General features: G+C 36.3%; 1 long non-coding RNA gene across 2 annotated transcripts in view; it reads right to left on the bottom strand.

Annotated features, from left to right (window-relative positions):
* Window positions 1-3488: 3488 nt before the first annotated feature.
* The window catches only part of LOC136292203 (uncharacterized), a 41119-nt gene continuing 19714 nt past the window's right edge, over window positions 3489-24893 (bottom strand). For both annotated transcript variants that reach the window (XR_010721851.1, XR_010721850.1), the window contains 2 exons: window positions 8510-8619; window positions 3489-3916 (listed from right to left, as the gene is read on the bottom strand). This is a non-coding gene — a long non-coding RNA (uncharacterized lncRNA). The remainder of the gene's footprint in view (window positions 3917-8509; window positions 8620-24893) is intronic.

Genomic DNA, 24893 nt, shown 5'->3' with positions numbered 1-24893 from the left:
TTGTTTACTTGGATAACTTTTATTAGGAGAATGCATGAATTCACAAAACAGAATTTCTAGGCTTCTCTCTACATCTAATTTCTCTTTGTTTTCAAGTGCATATTCCTCAGCTAGGCAGTTCTACTGGATAGATACCTGCCTGTATATTAAAAAACATTCAATACAGTAAAACAGTTTCTGACTTTAGCCTTCAATTCAAATGAGCACTTTAATAATAGATTAAAAGTTTAAAAGTCAGGGGGAATATGCAGGAGATCAATGGAAGTTTTATCATGACAAAACAAACTTAGAACAAAAACCCCGCAGACTACGTTTGTAACTCAGAACAATATACCAAGAGAACGGCTTATGTCAACAATGCTGTGCTGCAAATGCAAATAATCCCTCCTTAAAAAGAGTTTCATGACGGTTTTCTACAGTAGATTAATCCCTTTCCATGTACATTTGTTTTTGTCCATAACCACCATTGCTAAGGACAGGGGGACAATGTTGCAGTCCTGGATTTCTGAACTCTGATGGGAGTAAAGAATAAGAGGGATACCCAATAACAAAAATGAGTCTTTTGTGGACTGGGTTATGCCTAGTAATGAATTATATCTGATGAAAAGGACATAAGGACTTTTTTTTTTTTTTCCTGAGCATTCTGATATATTACCCACTGAGTTAAAAAATCCCAGCTCCCATGCTCTGCTAGAGTAGAAATATGGACTCTTTTGGTTCAAGGGTTTGTGACCTGATACAGCAATTACAAGATGAGAGAAGGTGAGACAAGACTCCACTCATTAACCTTTATAGGTATCAAGGAAAAACAAAATAAAAAGTCACACCTTTGTATTTAAAATTGCTTGCCAGTATTGTGATGCAGTAATTTTGCTGTCACTGGCATGTTGTTGTGTCTGGTTTACAATTTTATTATTTATTTCACATTAACCATTTTTGGCTGAAAGGTTTTCTTTAATAATTACCTACGGCATTTTTCTGAATTCCCTGGTGTGGCACTACATAAACATAAAGTAATACACAGCTGGTTGTTTTGGCAGCAGATGCAAGAAAAATATAGGTATACTAGGAGTGAATATAGGAATAAACCAATAGGAGAGATCCTGATCCCATGGTTTGGTCATTATCCTACCAATTAACAGTGGGCAACAGAGATTTAATAAAAATGGTATTTTGAAGCACAAAGTTTACAGTTCTTCAAAGCAAAACCCATCCTGGCCCTCCTGAGCAACAAACCACCTTGAAAAGTATGGTAAAAGGAGCACCACAAGCCTCATTTCCAACTCCAGAGAAGTATTCCACCTGCAAAGCAGTGGAGAACTACACATTTGGCCCTTACTTCAATCCGTCCCACTCCATACACTCATCCTGGCCCAGAGTTGGCAGGCAATACGGAAGGCTAGAGGATCTCGAGCAGATTAAACCAAGATTCTGAAGCTGAAACCCTTTAACCTCTTTGCTTAACCAACAAACACCTCTTACAAATTCTGGGAGTTACACTGTGAACCCCCTTATTGTTGATCTTTAAGCTGACAAGTTTCTCAAAAAGGGACCAAAACTCTCAAATTTGTACTTCAAATACATAAATTCCCACAGAAACAAATAAAATGTCTTGGCATTCTCTACTTAGTGGCATGTACCAGTAAGATTGTTCAGGGAATCTTTGTATGGATAAAATGATTCTGTTTGACTGCAAATTCTATTTTGTTCAAAACCATTGTCCTTGCTGACTAAAGCACCTACAAGATGCTTTGTAGAATAGACAAGAGAAGTACTGTAAAGTAAAAAATTTATTTTATCTGCACAATGAACCCATCCATACCAGGTTGCTGCTGATGCTGTAGCAGAGGAAGGATTTCTTTGCTCCTTGGAATATTTTGGAGCAAACCTTGTAGGTGTTTCTGTCTAGCTGTTTCCTGTGCATCTCCATATACAGACATTATTTAACTGATTTTACCTATGAGAATGACAGCTCAAAATGGGAATCTGAGTGTTGCTCTAAAAATGATTCAGGAAAATAAATCACCAGAAAGTGCTATCCCTTCATCAAAGCTATGTATTCTCTTTGAACCTATTTGAAATGTTGTGATTCAACAAGCTTGAATTTTGGTCATTGAAAGGGACAGTCCAAATGAAAATTTTAAATATCCATAATTCGTAGTGGCATTAAGAATAGCAACAATAATAATAAAGTCACATAGGAGAAATGGACATTACAGGGATCTGTTCTGGAGCTCACAGTAACTGTCTGTTTGCTGAGGTGGTTGTCCTTGATAGTAGAAGTAGAGAGAATCTTTTTTACTCTGAACTGGCAACAAATACCTATATTACCTTTTATTTGATAAAATACAACAAATACACAAATCCTACTGGCTACTAGTATGAGCAGGAGATAGTTAGGACTTCAAGATGTCTACAGATCTGGAATTCTCTTCTGTCTTGAAATAGCAGGTAATCAGTTTGAGGTACAAACAGCATTATTAAGTAGCATTTAGTGATCATTATCTTTATGATGCATGCAAAGCTGTAATTCCCACATATAGCTAAACTACTCATAGCTGATCTGCACCTGGCAATTGGTTCTGTTCAGAAATGGAAAATAAATAACACCAAGCTTAACAATCTTGTCCCAGATTTCTGACTCACAAAAACCACCTTCCCTATCTCCTCCAACATGCACAAGTGATGATGATGATGATGTTCATAACCTGAAAACAGGATCCTCTTTTAATCTCTCTCTGTCCATGTGTGCTTTGTCACTCCATGTATCAACACTGTTAACAAGTTCCTTCTGTATTACGTGATGAAAAAGGCTTCAGGGGACAAAATTTGAAATCTCTGAAATTCTCTAATCATATCACTGGCACACTATCCAAAATCAGTTTGTCAACTATAGTGTAAAAAAGTTTTTATATGATATTTTCTGTATTAAAAAATTTGAACGAGAGACATTTAGTAAACCTCGTGGATTCATCTTTTGGAATCTTGAGAAAGAGCCTGCACTGAGCTGTGCTGTCAGTGCTGAAATATGGGTCAGAATAATTGATGTATCCTTAGCCTATTTTTGTGTTTTGTGCAGAACCCACTGATGTTTCCTTCTCCTGTCCTGAAAGAAATGGTCTGTTTGATATCAACAGATAAATACCACAAACACTTAAAAAAAAAGTGTGCAATACATTGAAAATGTAAGTTTGCTGACACAACACAGAGAATCCCTCTCAGTGGAGTTTAGTTCAAAACTTTATGAGTGCTTTCTTTTAAATACATGCAGACCCTCAAAAATACAGTTTTATTTTCTTTTCAAGAATTCAAATCTATACTTCCAACTACACAAAATTAATTCAAATTAATATTTTCCCCATTTTTATTAATTTGTTTGACCCATGGTTGTTCTTTCTAATTTCACTTAGGCTCCTGGTACATTAATCCGTTCTAAATGTTTTCACAGCTGCTCAGAAGGTGTTGATTCTTAGTGTCAACTCATTCACTCAACATAATCATTCCCTTTTAATGAAACAGTTAACCAGAAGACTGACAACTATCATTTTACTGATGGAGTCCAAGGGCTGGGAGAGGTGACAGTGGTGTAATTACCAGGCCTGACATACTTTGTTCACTTTTTCCCACCTTTTTAGGCAGATGAGGCAGTACGGTGCAATGTCAACAATCAAAATGGAAATGCAGGCAGTGTGAAGACCCGGGTGAGTAATTACCAGGGGCTGCAGACCTGTGACTACTCCCAGTGTGGCAGGGCTGACAAGGTGCAGATTGTTTTTTATCCCCTGGCGTGAATCTGGCTGTCTTGCTGTTGATAGATCCAGGTGGTGGTATTAATTAATACACCAGCAGGAGTTAGCTCAACTCTTGACAATGCATTTTCCTTACCAGAGAGAAAAGAGAAGGCAGCAGTCTGTTACTGAGAAAAAAAAAAAAAAAAAAAGTCAATCTTTTTGACTTCTTCCTATGAAGGTTGAAAAATAAAGTACATCTAGAGAAGTAAGAAGTTATCAAGTTATCATCAGAGATGACTTACTCTATTTCTGTCTTTGGAAGTTGGACGCAGGTAAGGCTGCACTATTTAAGGAAATTTCACTCAGAAATCAATATATTCATGTTGTTCATATAAGAAATGTTCAACTGACTGTTGAGCGTTCGAGTACTGAATGTGGACATTAAACTTGTCTCATTCTGTTTAAATTTTTTTGGACCTATGAACTTTACATCATCAGTTCCTGCCATTTGACCTGCAAATAAATTCCAGGGGAAAATATTCCAATTGAATGTCAATTAACTGAAATGCAGGCTCAGATTGTGAGTGTAGTTATCACTCTGCATGTCATCTAAATGTACAGTCACAGCTGTCAATATTCTAATCACTTGTAAACTATCAGTGAAACTATTAATAGGTCATTTGATATTTTATATTTTAAATTTAAATTTGAATATATGTAACAATATATCCTCCACTTGGATGACAAAGTCTTTTACCAAGACTATTTCTTGTGGTAAAAAATATCCAAATCCTGTTTTCACCAGTGACTTTGCTTTTTTTTTAGGTGTCTAGTAAATCGAATGTATTTTATGGCACGGGCTCATGCAATCCCCCATCTTTAGCTGGGAGAAGTGAAGGGGTAAAAACTTGAGTCCTCAGCTACTTAGCACACTCGTGTGTAATCTCTCTCTCCCCTCTGCTCCAACAACTGATTACTCAATAACAATTTCAGCCAATATGACTCAAGCTGACAAAACCTTATTTTTTAAGTTATTTAAATACAGTTATATTTAAATATACAGTTATATCTAAATATTTTAAATAAAGTTTATTTTTTACTTCAGTGGGTTGATAATGATGGCAAGATAATAACTAATGCTGATGATGACCCTCAGGACTATGGTTTAGGTGAAGTTAAAAAGAAAATATATATATATGATCTTAAATTTATCAAGTTGTTTTTGAAAATAGGTCACTAGTTGCAAATTCAGGTGGTGCTTCTTAGAAATTTGCAGTTTAAGTAATAATTACTCATGTGGGCATATTTTGTTAATAACACTCTTGTAGTATAAAGTACAGAATGTTCAATTCTTTTTAATCACATGTGAATAATTCTTTTACATTCAAATTTCAGTATCCAAGTCAACATTTTCAAAAGTATGGGGAGAAAATATGCTTGAAATGTAAAAGTTTCAAAATATCACATGTGGATCAGTGTGTACACACCTGAAAATGCATGCCTTAAAATGGTCTTGTATAAAAACTCACAAAAAAACCTCAAAAATGCATATGCCAGAGTGGCATTCTCCAAAACTTATATCCAAATTTATTGCAGTTGTGTCACACACACAAACCCAATTTTATTGCAGCAACACCCAGTATTGAACTTCACCCCTCAAAAATTTACACTCTATTTAAAGGAAATAATAATGTTAAAGAAAAGCAAATGCTGTGATCTTTTCACATCTGGCTGCAGATGTTATGCCAAATTCAAGGGGAATATTTGCCTGCCTGCCTTCTTGCTCAGATAGTTACTGGGCTAGACACACTGCAGTCTCCTTGAATAAAATACCCTGTTTAATTGAATGCCTGACACTCAGGATTGGACTGCTGAGACAAGCCTGCACATGCAGTAGTCTGAAGCAATATTAAAAATAGACTCTACCAAATAGCAGAAAAGCAACATAAAACAACAAAAGCTGGTAATCACTACTGAGAACTTCTGGTGATGGATATGAAAGCGTACTGGAGAAAATGCAAATGAAATCTATGCAGGAATGCAAAGAAAGAAAAATAATTTTACACCTACAGGCTGTAATAAGATCTCTGATTGTTGGTATCACACCTGTAGACCTCTGAACTTGTATGGCAGAAATACAGGGGCATGACTCATTTGCTGCAATAAACAGCTTGCTGACTGATGAGAAACAAAGTAATTTGTACCTTCTATTTAAAACTTAAGTAAGATGAGAGGCAATTAGGCACCCTCTGCTGTGAGGTGGCAGTGCAGTTCCTTCTGTGATGCTGAGTGCCCACAGCTCTGTGGATTTCAATGGAAAAACTGCATCTGTATCATTATTATCAAATATATCCCTGAAATACATTTTTGTGGCATCTTGAAACACCTAGAATACAACTATGTTTTATCACTGATCTTATTGACTGTAATTTGTTTCCCAGAATTAGTGTAAAAAGACACTTAGGGAGATTAATTTTCTTGCATGTGAGCAACAGGAGATGTATATTTCCACTTAGATTCCTCCCTCTAGTGATACTTTGGGCCTAATTAAATTCACACATCAGTTTTATACAGACCTGTGAACAAATGTAACCTATTTTATAGCTTATCAGACTTAGCCCTACCTCAGGGTAAATGACAGCAGGAGTAGCTGCTTTAACTTCTGGCTGAATATTCAAACTGTTGATATAACAACAACAACAACTGTGAGAAATTGATTAAACATTTTAGATATCAGGTTTCCTGGGTGCTATTTGTGCACAGTGAACTATGTTCGGCTATCCTCATACTGTGCCCCCAACAAGGCTTATTTAATGAGAAAAGGTTAATAAGTGGACTTAGTGCAAGGTTTTGCAAGCAAAGAAGACTGCTCCATAACCTCAGTCACTGTTCTCCTGTCCAGTGTATTCACAATAACTGTGAAATAACTCAAGCCATGTAATCTCACAATGAAAGAGGCAGAGCTACTCTATAGGTACTAGAGGAATACCAGGAGCAGGGATATATATGTAGACATTAATTTAGGATGCTTAATGCCTGTAAGCCCACAGAAACTTGTCCTTCTGACACAGCTAAAGAGGTGACAGAATTTAATAATATTCTACAGAAGCTTTAAAATACCATATTTGAAACATTTTCCTGTGGTTTTCATTCATTTTACCTTTCAAATTTTTTTCTGTCTTTTTTCATTACACTTTTTTTTCCTTTCTGCAAATCTATACATACCTACTTGAAACCCTACCTTGGCAGTACTTCCAAGGCTACTGTTTCCATGAATGCATCCCAGAAATGGGGAACTGCATCTTTATGAAGCCTGCCAATTTTGTTTCTGTGGTTTGCACCCTTCGTGGCTACTTTCATCTGTCTGGTTTTGGAAGTAAAGATCAATATGAAAAAGATAATATTTATAACATGTGATGACTACCATTTTATTTGAAGGCTCATTTGGGGATGGTAAATGTCTGTAACAGATGACTTATCATAAGAATTAGCTAATTTTCTTCTGAAACCAAAACAAAGCATTTTGCAGCTCAGTTAAAACAGCTGCTTGTTTGGACATAGTCAAATCTTTCACTTAGTGGTTCAGCTACACGTTTTCCAAGTCCTAATGCTGATTTCCTCCCCCCACACAGACAAGAACATTTGAATTCCAAATTTCTCAAAGTTTAGGTTTCATCCCATTTGTCAAATTTCCCATTATCTTTAGGACCTTCAGAGTCTCTTGAACATAGAAGAGTTTAACTTTGGCCAATGATAATATTTTTCAGACGACAGAGTGTAAACGTTGCTGTGGTGGGTTAAGCTAAAGAACTGGAATGTGAAGTCAGAAAAGTCATTTAATTCCAAGGTTTCAGATCAAGCAAACCAGAATCACAAAGAAGAACGAATTTCCAATTCTGCCTACAATGGAACTATTGTTTTCTTGGAAAAGGCATAAGGACATGGCTATAAGTTAGGGAACTCTGCCTAACTGGCATCTGACAGATCACAGCCATAAACTTCATAATCAGAAATATCTATTCAGAGGGAAACTACAATGGTTTATTTATTAAAGATGAGAATTAAGGACTTCGAATGAAAATATTGCAGTGGTCTTTGAAAAAGTTTTTAGAGATCAAGACAGCATCATTTTTGTTTCTGATCTTGTTCTGCTTTTTAAAACCAATTTTAGAATTAAGGTTATGGCACTGACCAGAGAATGGGTAGAATTTAATTGTTTAAATGTAGTGTTCCCATAGGGCACAGGAAACCAAAAAAACCCCCAACATTCTCACAATTAACCCTGTAGATGTCTTAATTAAAAGAAATACATCTTTCTTCTGTTTTAAAACACAGATACTATTTCTGTTGCCTACAATGTACCTGAATGGGGTTTGGAACCAGAAATAAGCCCTACCTGAGGGTTAAAACAGAGCAAGTATCCTCTGAGGTTCTAATAAACCTGGACAAGATACCTACAAAATTCATTTTCTCCTACTAATTTTACAACAGTGATGTGGTTGTGCTCCTATTTTCATCTAAGTATATGGTTGGCCAGATAGATATGGGACAACAAACACTTTTTCATGAAAACCCCAGAAACTGCTCTTGGACCATTAAGTAAGAATATCACGGTTTCCTGTGCACTTTGTCCCAGCAGAATTCCTGCTCTTGCTAGTACAATGTGGAATGACTTCTGAGAAGGCTCCTCAGCTCAGCTTGCAGCCTGCGAAAGGGAGCCCTGCCCTAAGTGACCAAAAGTGTGGATTGAAGAACCTCAGACTGCAGAAGTAACTGACCTTCATTTATCCCTCTTTCCAGAGTGAGTGGCTCTCCTCATTTCTCTTCTCCTGAGTTGGCACTGGAGGCAGCTGTAACTCATTGCAGCCCCAAAAACCACTTCAAAGCCCTGAAGGAACAGCAAAATCTTAGCCTTGCTAATTCTAATTCTCTTCACTGTCCTTGAAAGGTCGACCCTCATCCCAATTTCTGTATGGATTATATTAGAATAACTAAATCTCTAATAGAAAATAATTTGGACAAAGATGGACAAAGATAACCACAAAACTCTAAAAGGGCTTAAATTCAATTGACTTTAAAGACTTTAAAAAAAGTAAACACTCTTAAAGACCAAAAGACACTAGATGTCTAAAATGTGGGAACATACATAATTTAATTTATACAAATCTTAGCTATTCAGTTTTTATATTTTTTTCTGCACCTATGAATTTGTAGGCAAGATTCTGATGTCCTTTTTGAAAACTGGATGGTGGTGCAGAATAAACCCATATTTAGCTTTGAACAGGGGACAATTTCCTTCTCACAAAACCCTTTTTGTTGCATCATTTTTTTCTACCAGTTATAAAACCGGTAGAAATCATGATTTATTAGAGCTTCTCTGAAATCTGTATTTGCTAAAAATCTTCCAGTCTTTACACTGACCTTTATGATATTTCAAGTATGGGCCGCAAACATGAAAGACAAAACCAAATTTAAAGCATTGTCTGAAAGCTGGTAGAAGAAATTTTCAATGTTAAAAATATTATGATTGCAGTTTCATTTATGTGGTCTTATATGTGGATTAATAATGCATTTTTTAAAAGGAAAAAATCCAATTATTCATTAAGAATCTATGAGTGTGTATCCTGCAATTCTGTAAAACTGTCATTAATATTCATGTCCGAGCTAACCTATCAAAATGAAATACTCTGACTGGCCTAGGACAGATTTCACCCACAGTTTATGAATTTTCTTAAGCCCTTGTCTCCATGCCTTGTGATTCGTCCACACAAAATTCTTCTGAATACCCACCACCATGAGACCAATATGATTTGTTAATAATCAACTGGCAGTGAAAAGGGGAAACTAAGGAGTCAGTCTGTGCTTAAACATGTTCACTGTACACACCCCATGGTTTCTTCTCCTGCCCCACAGTGAATTTACACAAAAAGACTGTTTCTCTTCCATATGAATTAACAGCTAAATCACTCATGTGTGTTAGTATAGTCACACAACAATGAAACGTATACCTTGAAGGTTTCCAGAAAAATGGTTTTTACGTTTTTAGATATCCCTTGCCAAAGTATAATTTTCCTAAAACTTAGAGTTTCATCTCTTCAAATACAACACAGAATTTCCCAGCAAAACTGAGAAATCATACTTGGAACTCATCCCCCTCCCCTCTATTATACTATACACCATAAGACGAGTAAGTTGAACATCATCCTGCAGGCTTGAATCACTTTTTCCTGTAAAGGAAAATATAACACAATAACAGTTGTACACAGACACATTACTAGTCTCTTTTAATTAGATGCTAATTAATGACTCCCTGGCTTTAATCATATCAGTCTGGTAATACTATTTATGCCACACAGAATAATGATCTACTTTATAAGAAATCAACGTGGTACTTATTGACATAGGAATGCATCCAGCCATAATTCACTCAGTGTAAATATTCCCACCCAATTCTGAGCAATTTAGAGAAGATACATTAATCTAGCTGATGAGCATGGAAGGAGAGAAGAGGGTAGGGCAGGGCAGAAGGAGTCAAAGGATGGAAACAAAGAAAAGTACATAATTCTTTCCCAAAACAGCAGCACTCTCATGGTTTATGTGATTCACACCCATCAATAAATTTTACATTCAGAGGATGGTAGTAACATTATAGTTCATCCAGCTGAGTTAAAAGACATCAGTTCATATGTTTAATTTTCACAAAAGATGTGTAGATATTGCAACAGAAGCCTTATATATTAGATAACTCACTGTAGATTAAGATAATTTTGAAGTTATCATTCTGTTGGAAAGGTAATAATATTTCAAAATGTTCACTGAATATTTCTGCTATACTGAGAGCCTAACAAACTCAGTATATCAGGAGAAATTAGATGGGTATAAAGTAATTGTCACTCCGAAATACCCCATGTGTGTCCTAATTGAAGATCTGGACTTCTGTTTTCTAAAAATACCAAAATGACCATTGGTTGCTCCTTCAGATACAGTTTCAAGGAAAAAAAAAATAGGTGTTAAATAAAACTGTTATCTAAACCTGAAACTGCAAGACCTTCAGAGCTGTCTTTTAGGTTTATTTTATCAAGATATCTAGACTACTCTGCCAATTAAATCTCTGCCTACTGAGCCTGAAAACAAATCATGGAAGAAACCAAAACTAACAAAAATACCATCCAAAGAAACCGAAAAACAAGCAAGCAACATGTATTGTGTTTTTCATTGGCTTCAAACAACAGGAAATATTCCTGCCACAGCTACATCCAAGTGAGCCCTGAAGAATTAAAGTTTTTCCTCCTAAAGTCATTGGTGCTTTTATATAATTACAGTGCAGTACACACAATGTTTCACATCTGCTGTTGTCAGGTTAGTTCTTATTGCATTATACTGTGTAACTTAATGTGCCTTAATGAACAAAGTGCACTGAGTGATACATTTTAAAACTGTGTGTAATTTTAGTTGACAGCATACATCAGGCTTCACAGAGAGAAAATCAAAACCACTTTCCTTTTCTAGTTATGATCCTGGACAAACTGCAAACTTTGGAGGTGCCACTGTCATAAATTTTTGGCTGTTGGATACACTCCTTTTTCTTTTTTATTCATTTGTCATTGCAAAGAAGCCTAGACTATCTCCATTACCAGGAAAATTTAGTACACAGAACCAATTGCCATGCAAGTGAATGGACAGTCAACCTCTCACATATAATTTGCTTCATAGCCAAAAACCTGTTAAGTGTTTTGTGGTTTTTCAAAATTAAACATAATCATGAACAGCTATATAAAATATACTCCACATACTGAAATATTTTAAACACAATATTGTAAGAAAAGAGTGAGATGTGTGAGTCACTGTTTTTAATTTCCCTTTCAGCTGAAACAGAGAACATAACTGGACCATAGGAACACATATTTTTAGACAGACAACTGACTTATGTAGATACACTATATACATTCCCAACAATTTTACCATGGTTAAAAGGTATTTATATTCTGATGTGGCTAAAATTGAACATGTCAACACTAATGCATTTTTCTAGGAGAACCACTACTTTCACCATAATTTCCATGGAAAATTTGTGTGCACATTCAGTAATAGAGACATTTATAACATCAAAAGGATTCAATTTTCTTTTCAATCATACTACAGTATGAATAGCTTTTCCTATTGAATTTAACAATAAGGCACATTACCACAGTCTAAAGGATGGGGTACTTCTGCTTGCTCATATGAAAGTATGTCAAACAATATATATCTCACAATAGTTCTAGGTTAACTGCTCCTTTATATAGGTCTGTTTCTAATACATTTGTGTCAGCAGATTTTTTTTATATTATTATTATTTAAATTTGTAAGAAGAGCAGCATTTCAAACTCTGTTTAACTCTCCACAATATTAAGAGTATTTAAATATTATTTAAATGTGTGGAGAGACTTCGTTGTACAAAAATTATTACTTTTCATTAAGAAATCAACTGGAAATACGTACTTAGGTTAGGATTTGTAACACTTATAGTCATTGTACTCACTCATAGGCATCATTGTCTCTGTCCCACATGAGAAAGAAAGAAAGAAAAGGTTTTATCTGAGAACCATTGTCTCAATCCTGCATGCCTTGAGTAGGGCAAGAAAGAGAATAAACCCCAAACTGAGTCCTAATACAGTTTTAATTCCACGTTTATTTTGATGTCATGAAATAAGATTCTTTCAAAGCCTTTAAGTCAATGAAAACACCCAGGTTTGTGGGAATCCAACTCTGACAGCCTACACAGCCACAAGGTATTGCATTGCACAACTCATTCTTTAAGAGAAAAAGATAAAAACATAAAAGACTGCAAGTTTCTCTATTAATCAAAGATAATTGAAACTTTTTAAAGATTCATATTTAAGCTTATTTATTTTATAGCCCATATGAGTAACAGGTACTCGGAACAAGTGACAGGACTGTAAATCTCTTTGGAAAAATTCCTCATACAAGTGTTGGTCATGCCCAGAAAGTGACTGGCATTTTCAGACTTGGGAGCTATGGAAGACATCTCACTAAAACAGTAAGTGGAGACCCACAAAGTATCCAGGTGTGATTAGACATCACACCTCTCTCCATTTTCTGCTATTAATTTACTCACTTATGAGTGAAAAAACTAACCTGTGAAATACAATGTTACTTTCCCTCCCTTCTATAGCTGCTTTATTCTTTATTAGGGCTGAGCACTACTCTAATGGGATTAAAATGAGCAAACTGCCAAAAGCCCGTGGCTTTGAAAATCTCAAATTCCATTCAGTCGTTTAGACAAATATTCATCTTTGTGAACCACGGGATTTTGTGGATTTTTTTTCCTCGTGTTTAAAATAATTTTTCAGAAATCCTGCTTCAGTAGCTTTTTCAGACTCCCATTAGTATAAAATTGCAACATTTGACACAAATTGCTTGGCCAAAACCAACCAAGTTCCCTTATGGTTAACTGAGTATTTGAGATGTGCACCAAGTTGTTCGCCCTGTACCACAGGCTTCAATTCCAGCTATAACTGCATTCTTCCAGTTTCATACTTGAGTAAGTGTGGTTTGAGGCAATGGTGAACTGGGACTTTGAATCTGGAGCCCCACAGGACCTTAGAGATCTCTTGCAGATACTGCTTTTTTTTCACAGAATAAAATTATTTGAGCAAAAACTTCACACTGTATTTCTCTTTGTCCTCACTGACCATTTGTTACCACCATCACACTCTGCTGTCCTTGCAGGTCCCATGTTACAGTATCCACCCTCCTTTATTCCTCTCTCTGCATACAGTTTAGGATGTCATCAAATCAAGCTTTGCATTTCCTACCACTCACCATCAGAAGGAAACATTGCAGTAACACAGTGTGGGCCCATCTGGGACTGGTCTCAGCAGTCCTTTGACTTTTTGGCCACTCACTGCAGTGGGAGAAAGATGGGGACTGAACTCAGATGAATTACTCACCTGAAGTTCCTAATTTTAATGCCTGTTCAGTTGTTTTCTGATTCACATTAGCATTTGTTATTCAAATTAAGAACTTAGATCCTGATTACACAAAAAGCAGCTGAACCTTGCATCAGAAATGTTTTGTGCTTTCAGTTCTGACAGTTAATTAAATTATTCAGGAAAACAAAACAAATAAAACCAAAGCAACAAGCACACGTACACACACCCCCCAAGACCCCAAAAGAATAAAAGTACAGCAAATTCCTCTCTGTAAACCAAGGTATGTAGCAAATATTTATTAAACTTTCAACCTTAATGCAAACATTTATGGAGCAGAACATACACATAATGCTATTTTTTGTGTTCTTGGAAGATTTGTTCTCGTAAGGTTTCTGTGGGGAGGGATCTGCTTTCGAGATCACAGCATACAGATGGGAGAATTCTCATCATGGTTGAGAGATCATCTGTCATTTCCCTGAGATTTTAGTATGTAGGGACATTAGATTCATAAACCAAGAAAGACAACCAACAATCTACTTCTAGAAGTGCAAAAATTCCTGGACATGACAGGAGGCACATTTCCTAAGGGCAGGGAGAGCAAAAGTGCAAAAACACCATAGACAAGGGACCAACAAAAGGCACATTCCTCATCCAGTTTCTACATCTCAGCAATCCTTCTTCCTTCCACCCAGTTGCAATGAGTACCTAATATAGCAAAGAAATAATTCTCAGTACTGAATGCATCTGAATTCTAGAGAAACAACTGAAGAAAAAGCTAAAGGCCACAACCTCTAATGAGAATTTTAGTCTCTTGGGTACCACAGGTTCTTTAGCTTCATCAGCCAATCCTGAATTTGTGAAGCATATAACTTGTGTTGGAATTATTCTTACATTCTGTGGTGCTCGTTGCCAGACTACACCAACACGATTTTAACCATTTTTAAAAAAGAAAAAAAAAATGCAAGGTGGACAGGGGAGGAAAATAAGAAAGAAAGGAAAGGAAGACAGAGAGAGACAGAGAGAGAGAGAGACACAGAGAGACCCAGAGAGACACAGAGAGACACAGAGAGACACAGAGAGACACAGAGAGACACAGAGAGACACAGAGAGACACAGAGAGACACAGAGAGAGAGAAAGAAAGCTAAAAATATGCAGTGCTTTGCATATTTTTATGATTTTGCTTATTTGTTTGTTTTCCTACACTGGTTCTCCAGAAGCTGTCTTTTTTCTCCATAAACTTTTCTTTGTAGGCACTTCAGTTCTCCTTCTGATTGGTATCCACACGATCCAGCCATAATCTGGCCCTTTACAATGAACCATATAATAAAAATCACATGTTTAGCAAATTATCATAGAAACAGATTATTTTCATGTTTCTGTGACTGCTGAGTCAGATTAGAATCTGACAACATCCAATACACATTCAAGCACAAGACAAGGGTGGATAATATGCACAGCACACAAGCAGAAGTTCTATGAAAAATGAGATCAAATCTCCTCATTAATCTGTAGGTAAATTATATTTATCACTCAAGAGTTGTGTTAACTTTTCCTTAAGCAGAAAGAGGTTCACTAAAAACAATTTTTTGGAACAGATCAAATTGTATTTTCATTCAATTTTAATAGCAGCAGAAAATCCAAATGTTCCTACCCAGCACACCAACTCAACGAACCAACTCCCTACAACTTTAAGTCATAGCAGGTATAGGAAAGGTATAGAAATGGGGATTAATAAAGAACTAAAATGAGGTGTAGAGTCAAGGTGATATCGTTGTCTAGCCACTGGTGAATAACCACACATCACTGAAAATTTGGACATTACATCAAGTACTAGGAAAGAAATTACTTGAAGAAATAATGTCAGAGATATACATAGCAAAAGATAAACTTTGAAAAAGAAAAAATGGGACTCTGGAATTCACATTTCAAATACCATTACAAATGTTTGGTTTTCTGACAGATTCAAGAGTCTATTTTCAATATTATAAAAGAAAATGCGTACCCCAGTTTTGAACCTTAGTGAGCATCTATTACTTATATTTATCTGATTTGGGACAAAGCTCCAAACAATCTCATGTTTAACTCAGAGTACGTGACATTATTTTCACACAGACTGAGCACCATAACTTCCTTCAAATTTCCCCTGGGACTTTAGCTTCCCAAATGTGCTACATTCCATTGAAACAAGTACTAAACTAAGGTAAACAAAGTGTTCCACAGAAGCTGGATCTGGTACATAAACTTTAGACTTGGAGTTCAGCATCTTGACAACCATACCGATTGCAATGCACATTCTTCCTTCTGAAGACTGTTGAAACTCAAAACACAGGAAAAGTGTGCTGTTTGTTTGTGTGTGTGTATATATATATATATTTAAAAAAAAAAAAAACAACCTTTTAGTAGCAAGTTTCTCCTGCCATTTGGAAGAGTAAAATTATATCATTAGTATTATTGTTGTTACATTTCTACCTTTGTGATATGTAGAAACACAATGATTAAAGGGGATGACTAACCATCAAAATGTGGATTAAATGGCATTCAATTCTTGCAAAGGTGTAGACACCTTTACAGATGTTCACAGATTATTGATCAGGTAAACACCAAAGTAGATAATCTATATTTTTTAAAAAGACATTTTTCTAAAACTGCACTAAAAAGAGCCAGTAGTTAAAGTTTTGTTAAAATTAAGCAGCACAGTAACATTTTTCTGGGCCTGTGTTCCTTTTCTTTGCTAATAATGATTATCCACATTATGGACTGAAAGCCACTTTTTATCATCTTTAAAACAAAATTAATGTTTTTTTAAAAAAAAAAATTATATGCAGACAACAATTCAGTTTGAAAGGAATGGAGTTTATATTTCAGCCAGTGGGTTCAGAGAGATGCTACGTGTTACCTGACTCCTTCTCTTATTTGTTCCTAGAACAACCACAGCAATTAAATCACCTTCTAAAACTACCACCACTTTTATCCACCCTGGGCCTGGTAAGGGAGCGTCAATAACTGAAACAACCTTTGCCAGCATGCTCCTCCTAAAACATCTTCTACTATTTGAGGAAAAGGAAAGAGACTGATATGGTGTGCTGATCATCCATGAAGCACAGAATCTTCATGACTCTTGAATTCAGTAACAAAAACAATTGTATTTGCATTCAAGTCCCTGAACATAGGGTTCCAGGCTTGAGGCTTATGGTGTCTTTAGAGAGAACACTAGAAAATGCTCTCCAAGTGAACATTTAAAGAATTCAAAATATCATTGCCAAGGATGGAATTCTTTTGTTTCAACACTTCATTGTACAAAATTAGGCATAAAAACAATGCTCGCAAAATCCCAAATCTGAACTCCACTCCTTTTCATGTACAGCTCCCATTAAATAGTAAAGGAGGAAAAAGAAAGCAATGGGGAGGAGAACGGAATGCACACAATCTATGCCCTGTCTACAAACAATTGTCTTTGGTTCCCACGGAATAGTCAGTGCAGTAATATTCAGGAAGTGAAAATATAAGATACTGCTAGATGAGTGCCCACTGTGCAAATTCTTATCTCCTCTATCCGTGACAAAATGATGAGACTTTTAAGGAGAACGCGCATATCTGTTTTCTGACAAAGAGATAAGAGTCTAGAGCATATATAGGGAAAGAAAGAAAAGATAGGGAGGCAAGAAAATAACTGTTCAGTCCAGCTCCCATGGAAATGCTCACTGAAGAGTTATTTAGAAAAGACGACGCTTCAAAAAATTTGGATCCTCTAAGAAAATAGATTTAGCCTAGAGAGAATTTGTAGCAGTGGAAATGCTATAGTTTTCCTTCAGTTGAAATGAAATAGTTCCTTTTCTCAGAGAGTAAAGAAGGAACCTTATTTATCCCCAACTCAACCATTTGTTCTTTCTCCCAAACCAGCACACTCCCTTAAGGATTACAGAGATGATGCAAGTAAAAGAAGGGATGGGGAAGGGGAAGAGGGCCAGTAGTGAAAATATATCTTTAAACTTGGATCATGCCCCACTGAAAATTGGAACAAGGACATATTCCAGTATGTGAAGTGCTTTCTTATTTGACTTATGTGAATATATTACAAGAAATAGAATAAAATGTAAAATCCTTTAAACATGTAAAGCACAATTTCCTTTTCCACAGGAGAGCCGTCTTTTGGAAAATGAGAAGGAATTAATAAGAAAAATTACAGTTGAATGAATCGAGAGGGCTGAGAGACTTTTTTTTAATTCATTTTGAAAGTCCTATTGCAGAGAAATCAGAAAGCTCTTTATTTTTAATTTGGAGGTTCACACAGCCTAATCCTCGCAAAGGCCGGCTGCTCACTGCTGACTCGGCGAGTTTCCCCTTCCTACTGCTGGTGGAGGGTGATCAATGAATTGACAAATGCCACTGACTGCTGAGTCAGCCCTGCAGAGGTTTGCCTTAGGGAAATTTGCACACTGAAGAGTCAGAAAAACAGAAATAAAACCCACCAAGACAGTTCTCTGTGCAGGAGGAGGGAAAGAACAGAACACGAAGGCAAGGAAGGACAGAAAGGGGGCAAATGCGTGGGCATTTTACTGTCTATAATTTATGGACTGTTAAAACTATTGAAGCACATGATGGCTGGGTTCAGCACTGAGAGAGAGATTAGGAGGATGAAGGGACAGATCACAGTATAAAGGGAAAAACTGCTTGCTTGTGAAGTTCTCTGCACAAAGGACTGACTGCGTAAGACAGAGGATGTAACAGATGCTCCAACTGCCAACAGCCTTTACAGGTGCATAAGCTGGTGGGAGCAAAAGTTCAGACTTCCAAGTGCTTGACATTTAACTCAAGTCCAAGATTTTCTAAATTGAGTTAAATTAGTCCAGTTTCATCCTAGAACTCTGTGCTGGTGGACTGAAGTGAATTTGTCATCTAGGAATGAAAGATGTTTTTGTATCAACATTGCTAGGCACCATGACAGCAAAAAAGAATGATCATTAGGAGGAATCTTGGTAACAGTGCTGTTACAATTTGCAGCATACAGCAACAAAATTAACAAATCTTGTCTTTTTGGACCTTCTGTGTCAAGGAACCTTTCTCCTCTTACATTTCATTTTGTCATATAATACTCTGGTTCTCTTCTTCCACATTTCTTAAAAACGTATTCTGCCACATACTCGGCAAAAATAAAAGCGCCTTTCTAGCACTTGTCATGTACTTTTCACTCCACTTCTTTCCACATCTTCCTTGCAATGGGCTTCTATAAGAAGCACCTGCCAAAACATTTATAACCAGTACCCTTTCTTCTAGTTTTTACAGCAATTTGTTCTAGTGTTTCAAAGTTCTCTTTAACTCTTATTACGAATTCACAGGTCTGAAACCTCATTTTAAAGTTATTCATTCCATCTATTACATAAGGAAATTTTCAGAAATCCTGTCAAGTCCACTACTTTTTTAAAAATCTTCACAGGGAGTAGAAGCTCCTCTCTCTCCTTAAAGCTGAGTATTTTGTTCTGCAGAGAGGTAACTGAACTAACAGTGAAGATCACAGATCTGGGTTCTGACTCAACCGAAATTTTCCTTTTAAGAGTGATGTCACCTTTTGCTGAGAAACGACAGAGCAGAAGTCAGTTGAGTTGAAAGGACACCTGCTGCAATTTTAAATAAATTTTACTCTAACCATAGAAAGATAAAATGTCCTGAATTGGAAGGGACCCTATGGATCATCAGAGTGCAACTCCTGCCCTGCACAGCACACCCCAATAACTACACCCTGTGAATTTTTAAAATAACAAACCCTTGAATCCTGGGTTGACTCTGCCTTCAATTTATTATTTTTCATCAGTTAACCTGTATAATACAAAGAAGCTCTGCAAAGAAAATTACTGTCACTGTCCAAAATTTTTTCTTCCAGGTCAAATATACTTTTAAAAATAAATTTCAGAAACTGCTGGAAGATCCTGATTATATTCTAGAGTTTAAATTCTTTTAAACTCAGGTGAAAAATACCAAAAGAAACATTCTGATAGCTGAAACAGAATAGAAGCTTGAATATTTATTTTATAAGATATCTTAACCATGCATCTACCTATAAAATTTAATCTGTTTCTACCACTGTTCTAGCCAGGAAAAAGTTGAAAACAATGTGACAGTGACAGCCATAACAATCTGTTCTTTGAAAGTACTTGGATTACAGTAAAGGAACACAGAAATTAGTCGGATTGTAACATCAAGGGTTTATGCTGTGGTGTTATATTTGAATGGTAACATAGTCAAAAGACAGTCATCAAAATGGCAAAGTGGCGACCAAGAAAATATAAAACAACATAATAGGATTTTTAATGTCCTATTCTATCACCTATTTATGGTAGCTGAACTTTCTGTTCTGCCTCTGCATTTTTCTCCCAATGCTAGTAGTGCAGCTGGGAAAATTCTACTTTTAAAGTGGAATAGTTATCAACAATTTATTTTAAAAATTTAATAACAACAAAAACAAGCATTTGAGGTCCAGACATTTATAACATGATTTTTACAGTGATGAAAAAACAATCTTAATAATTTTCCAAATGAACAATATGTAGACTCTTCCCCTAACTATCTATGATCTTTTTTCTTTAAACCTGTGATGCATGCTAAAATTATAAAACACAGTGAAATCACAAAACACAATGAATAAAATCAGCTGCCTCAGAAAAATCTCAGACTTCGAAGTAAGGATTAAAACCAAAAACCCACAAAACCCAACAAGATTTTTCATCACACTCTTAAACGCCATATGTTCAGAGCCCACGGCTAATAGCAAGGTGACCAAGGAGCTGATTTCCTCAGGTGCCTGCTCCTCAAATTCTACTCCACTACTGAGGAAAAGAGTTATGCCTTATGCTCATTTTTTCATCCTTCCTCTCAGAAGAAAAGAAAACAAAATATTCGGAACTGGAGTACATGGAAATTTTTCACTGGAGCAAAAAAATGTAACCAGCATTTTCATAGCTTGTTACGGCCTTTTATAAATGTCCTTTTTTTCCCCTCCCACAGTATTAAAGAGATTATAATGCCCACAATTTGTGTGAGAAATGAAAAGTCTAGATGTTTTATAGAAAAATCGTCATTCCTTCTTTTCTTGTTTCCTTTTATCTTCTCACAAGAGCTGAGTTATTTAAAGTCTTCTAAAATCCTCCCAATCAGGAGGAAAATGCAGAACTTATGCTGAAAATTGCATGAAGAAATATGTGTGTTAGGAGGTGTCCCCAGCAATGTCGAACCGTAGCACTTGATTTTATTAGTTTTCAATCTCAGGTTGATAGGTTTCTGATTAATGGAGCATTTGTTCTGCACCACGAAACAAGCAAAGAATACCCTTCTAATGCCAATGACTTGCATCCAAGAGTTAATTACTACATGACCTTCAACTATGCTCTTGTTTTTAAGACTAGAAGTGCCTATTTTTAGTGTGAATAAAGTTTAAAAGTGAGAGTATGTGTCTTTGAAATAATATCCATGGCATACTTTGTAGTCTATAGTTTCCTACATTAAATGGTCTGATGTTAAAAACTGTATCACAAAGCTTTGTTGTAACTGTTAGCATACAAGCACATGACTGTTCATAAAATACTGAGAACATATCTAAACTCCACTTGAATTTAAAACACAGTTCTTCTGGCCAGTTTTTCTGTAACTGCAATAGTCAGAGAGACCAATATCAAACAAACTAATCACTCACCACACACAGGCTTTTGTTGTTACAGAAGTGTAATGGTTAAGGAAAATGGATTAAGTTTCCGCTGTATGCTGTCAGGTTTTTATTGCAAATTCTGAGCTCTGATAAACCCAAATCAGTCTTAAAAGAAATTTTTAAAATGTTAAAAATAAAAAAATAAAATAAAAAATTTTAAAAAAGGGAAAGAGGGAAGGGAAGGGAAATATCCCTCATGTACAAGATTTCTATGGCACTCTGTCTGCACTATAGGTATCCTTCCTAGGAATACAAAACAACACTCTGAATCTACACTGCTGAGAAAACCCCCAGTAGCTTCCTAAAATAAATAGCAAGGCACATTCTCACTAAAGGCCTGTTATTAAAGATATTTGAATGCTGCTCTAGAACTAGGAACACAGACACCAGCAATCTGGATCATACTTGTGGTTCACCCAGGCTCCACTTTAAACGTAATGAAATTCCCTCTAGTTCAAAACTAAACAAACTAAACAAATCTTTCATTACCTCCCAGTACAAGGCTCTTTGAAAAACATTTCCCAGAGTTTGAAATACCAAATGCTGATATGATTTCTAAAACAGCTCATTCCTAATAGAACTTGAAGCATAAGCAACACTGGTGTGCAATCTGTCACAGCATTCATTCTCTCCTGTGGCTGCTGCAACACATTTCAGCTGACCACACCAGAGAACATTCAGGAAACAGGGAATCTCCTCTTTGAAGAATAATGACATAAAATACAAAACATACAGTGGATTTAGTGGAACCATATTCTCACAGATACTTAGTAAATCAGCTACAGGTAACAATCTCACATTTGACAGAGTACTGAAGTAATAATGCCATCTTAGTTCAGATAATGTGGAAAATAACTATCAAAGCAGTTTTTGTTTCCTATTACTAGTCACAGTATTTGCCCACTGATTTATTTTCATTTCCACTTGGTCCCTCCTGGCTTATCTCTCCATCAAAGAGTTAACACTATGCATAGAGCTTTCTTATAGCTTGAAGTTAATGTCTTCCAGTTGCAGAAACCCCCCTTTCTTATTAGAGCACAACAAAATTGTTTAGAACCCCAGTCAACAAAACATGTATATATAAATATGTATGTATATGTATGTATATATATACATATATGTATGTATGTGTATATATATGTGTGTGTGTATATATATGTACATATGTATACATGTGTATATGCGTGTGTGTGTGTGTGTCATTACCTACTCAGCCCCATCATCACAGCTTTAGGGTCAAGAACTGGTGGAAAGGTCAGGGAATAGAGGCATTTCACTGGGGAAAGCAGGAAAATGCAATCAGGGCAGAGAAATTCACTACATCCTTTGGACTTCTATCACCTGGATCTAGGCAACAGTCTTTGCTCCAGCCTTAATTACTGGCATTACTGGCACTTACAGGGATTTGCAGTTACTTTCAAACTGGGGCAGAACCACTTTATTAAGCTTCAATACAAAAAAAAAACCTAGTAAGTAAAACCAGTTTAATGATCTGTAAAACCATAGAATGGTCTGGTTTAGTAGAGACCCTTAAGATGATCCAGTTCCAAGGCCCTGCCATGGGCAGGGACAGCTTTCACCAGACCAGGTTTCTCAGAGCTCCATCCAGCCTGGCCTTGAACACTTCAAGGGATGGGGCATCCACAACTTCTCTGAGCAACTTCTTCCAGTGTCTCAACACCTTCACAAGAAAGATTTTTTTTTCCCCCAATATCTAATTTAAACCTACTCTTTTTCAAATCAGAATGTCATGTCACTACTTGCTCTTGTAAATAGTCTTTTTCCTTCATTTCTGTTGGCTCCCTTCCAGTACTGGAAGGAGAACCCCTGGAAAACTCCACACGAGTCTGTGACCCTCCTACCCCTGGGTCATCACAGGACATTGCTGGAAATTCAGGCAGGGAGCTGCTCTCTAGGGAGTAGGAGTGATGAGATTGAGGCTGTCCTGGGTCAATCCCCCTCTCACAGCAGCTCCTCACAAGACCCCAGAGAGGACACCAGTCTGCTGGGTAAAACCTTCCCCTGAGAGAAGGATTCTGTGCCTTTGCTCTGCAGCTTTGTCACAGTACAGTAGGAAAGCTTGGACAGTGGTGCTGTGTTTGAATGTCACCTGCAGCTATTTTTTAATCTAGCATGCAGAAGTTATTGACTCTTTTATTTAGAGACTTATCTAGAAAACAGTCTTCATATAAAGGAAGATATAGAAATTAGTTTGGGGGGGAAAAGATGAAATGTGCTAGTTTAATATGGGTAATCCACATTTTTTTTTGTCTTGAAAATAAGGTCACACTTTCATTGCTCCTCTGAGTGCAAGCTGCTTTTCAGACAATTTGAGTGGGCATCATGCCCCCGAGTTTGCCTTCTCCTTCAAGTACATTCCACAGTTACAGATATTTTTCTGTTCATACTCTGACCTACTCTGGGCTTGTTAACAGTTATTTTTGGGGGGAGTTTTGAGAGTGCCAAAAGCAGGTGAAATTCCCAAAGAACATATAATTTAAAAAATGGGAGCAGGCGCCATGCCATGAAGTCCACAAGCAGAACAGAATGAACGGCATGAACAAAATGCAATTCAAGTGTCCACTCTTCCTTATTCAAAATCACAGCTTTGACTCCCTTTGTCACTCTTGTTTGGTTCACTGTCATCATCCCTGCAAGAGTTTGGCAACCAGAATGTGACAGAAAGTGACAGTAATGCAGCCATCCTTTGCTTTTCTTACAGAGGCAGCTGTCAGAAGCTATACCACATTAAGCCAAAGTACCAGTCATCAGGAAGCTTTTCCAACATTAAAATTTAAGAATATACCTTTGGAGAGTTTAAAGTAAGTTAGGATTGTCATTTCATGATAGATACAGAGATAGATGGATAAAGGAATGGATGAGTAAGGCAGACAACAAGTGTTACAGCATTATGTGAACAGGCCATTTGGAAAACTCAACTTGTGCATTCTTGTTATACAGATTTCAGAAATACTAGGGAAACTGCACGAAACAGCATTCCAGGTACTTTTTACCGACTACATCAATAACATTAAGGGACTTCCTCACCTTAGATAATAGATTAAAAACTCTGCCATTCTCTTATAAATATTGTTACACTATTTCTTTTTCTCTGACACATTTTTGGCGATTTCTTATTTTTAGTCTCATCCTGTCCAGGCCAGTTTCTCTTTCATATATAGTCTGAATCTATAAACATGCCCACTTGTAGAAACACAGACCTTTTCAAAAGCTAGCCAGTCATAGAACAAGTCCACCCAAACCCAGCAACTAAAATAAACAACATAAGGAAAAATTCAGTGGTGGTAAAATAAAATATAATAAAAAATAAATGCTTCCAGGTGTGAAAAATGTTGGTCTGTTTTGGTTTTTTTTCAGAGAATCTAACAGTGTTGAATAAAATGCTAACTGAATTTAATTCTGAATAATAATAAAGCACTAAATAATAATAATAATATAGCAATCTAAAACAAACAAAACCTGTATGCAACTCTACCTACACCACACCAGAATCCCAATATTTCATTAAA

This window comes from Chamaea fasciata, unplaced genomic scaffold (assembly GCF_029207755.1).
Source record: "Chamaea fasciata isolate MVZ Bird 193981 ecotype frontalis unplaced genomic scaffold, bChaFas1.0.hap1 SCAF_7, whole genome shotgun sequence".
NCBI lineage: Eukaryota > Metazoa > Chordata > Aves > Passeriformes > Sylviidae > Chamaea > Chamaea fasciata.
Note: the sequence above shows the minus strand (reverse complement) of the source record. Positions and strands in the feature narration are given on the sequence as shown.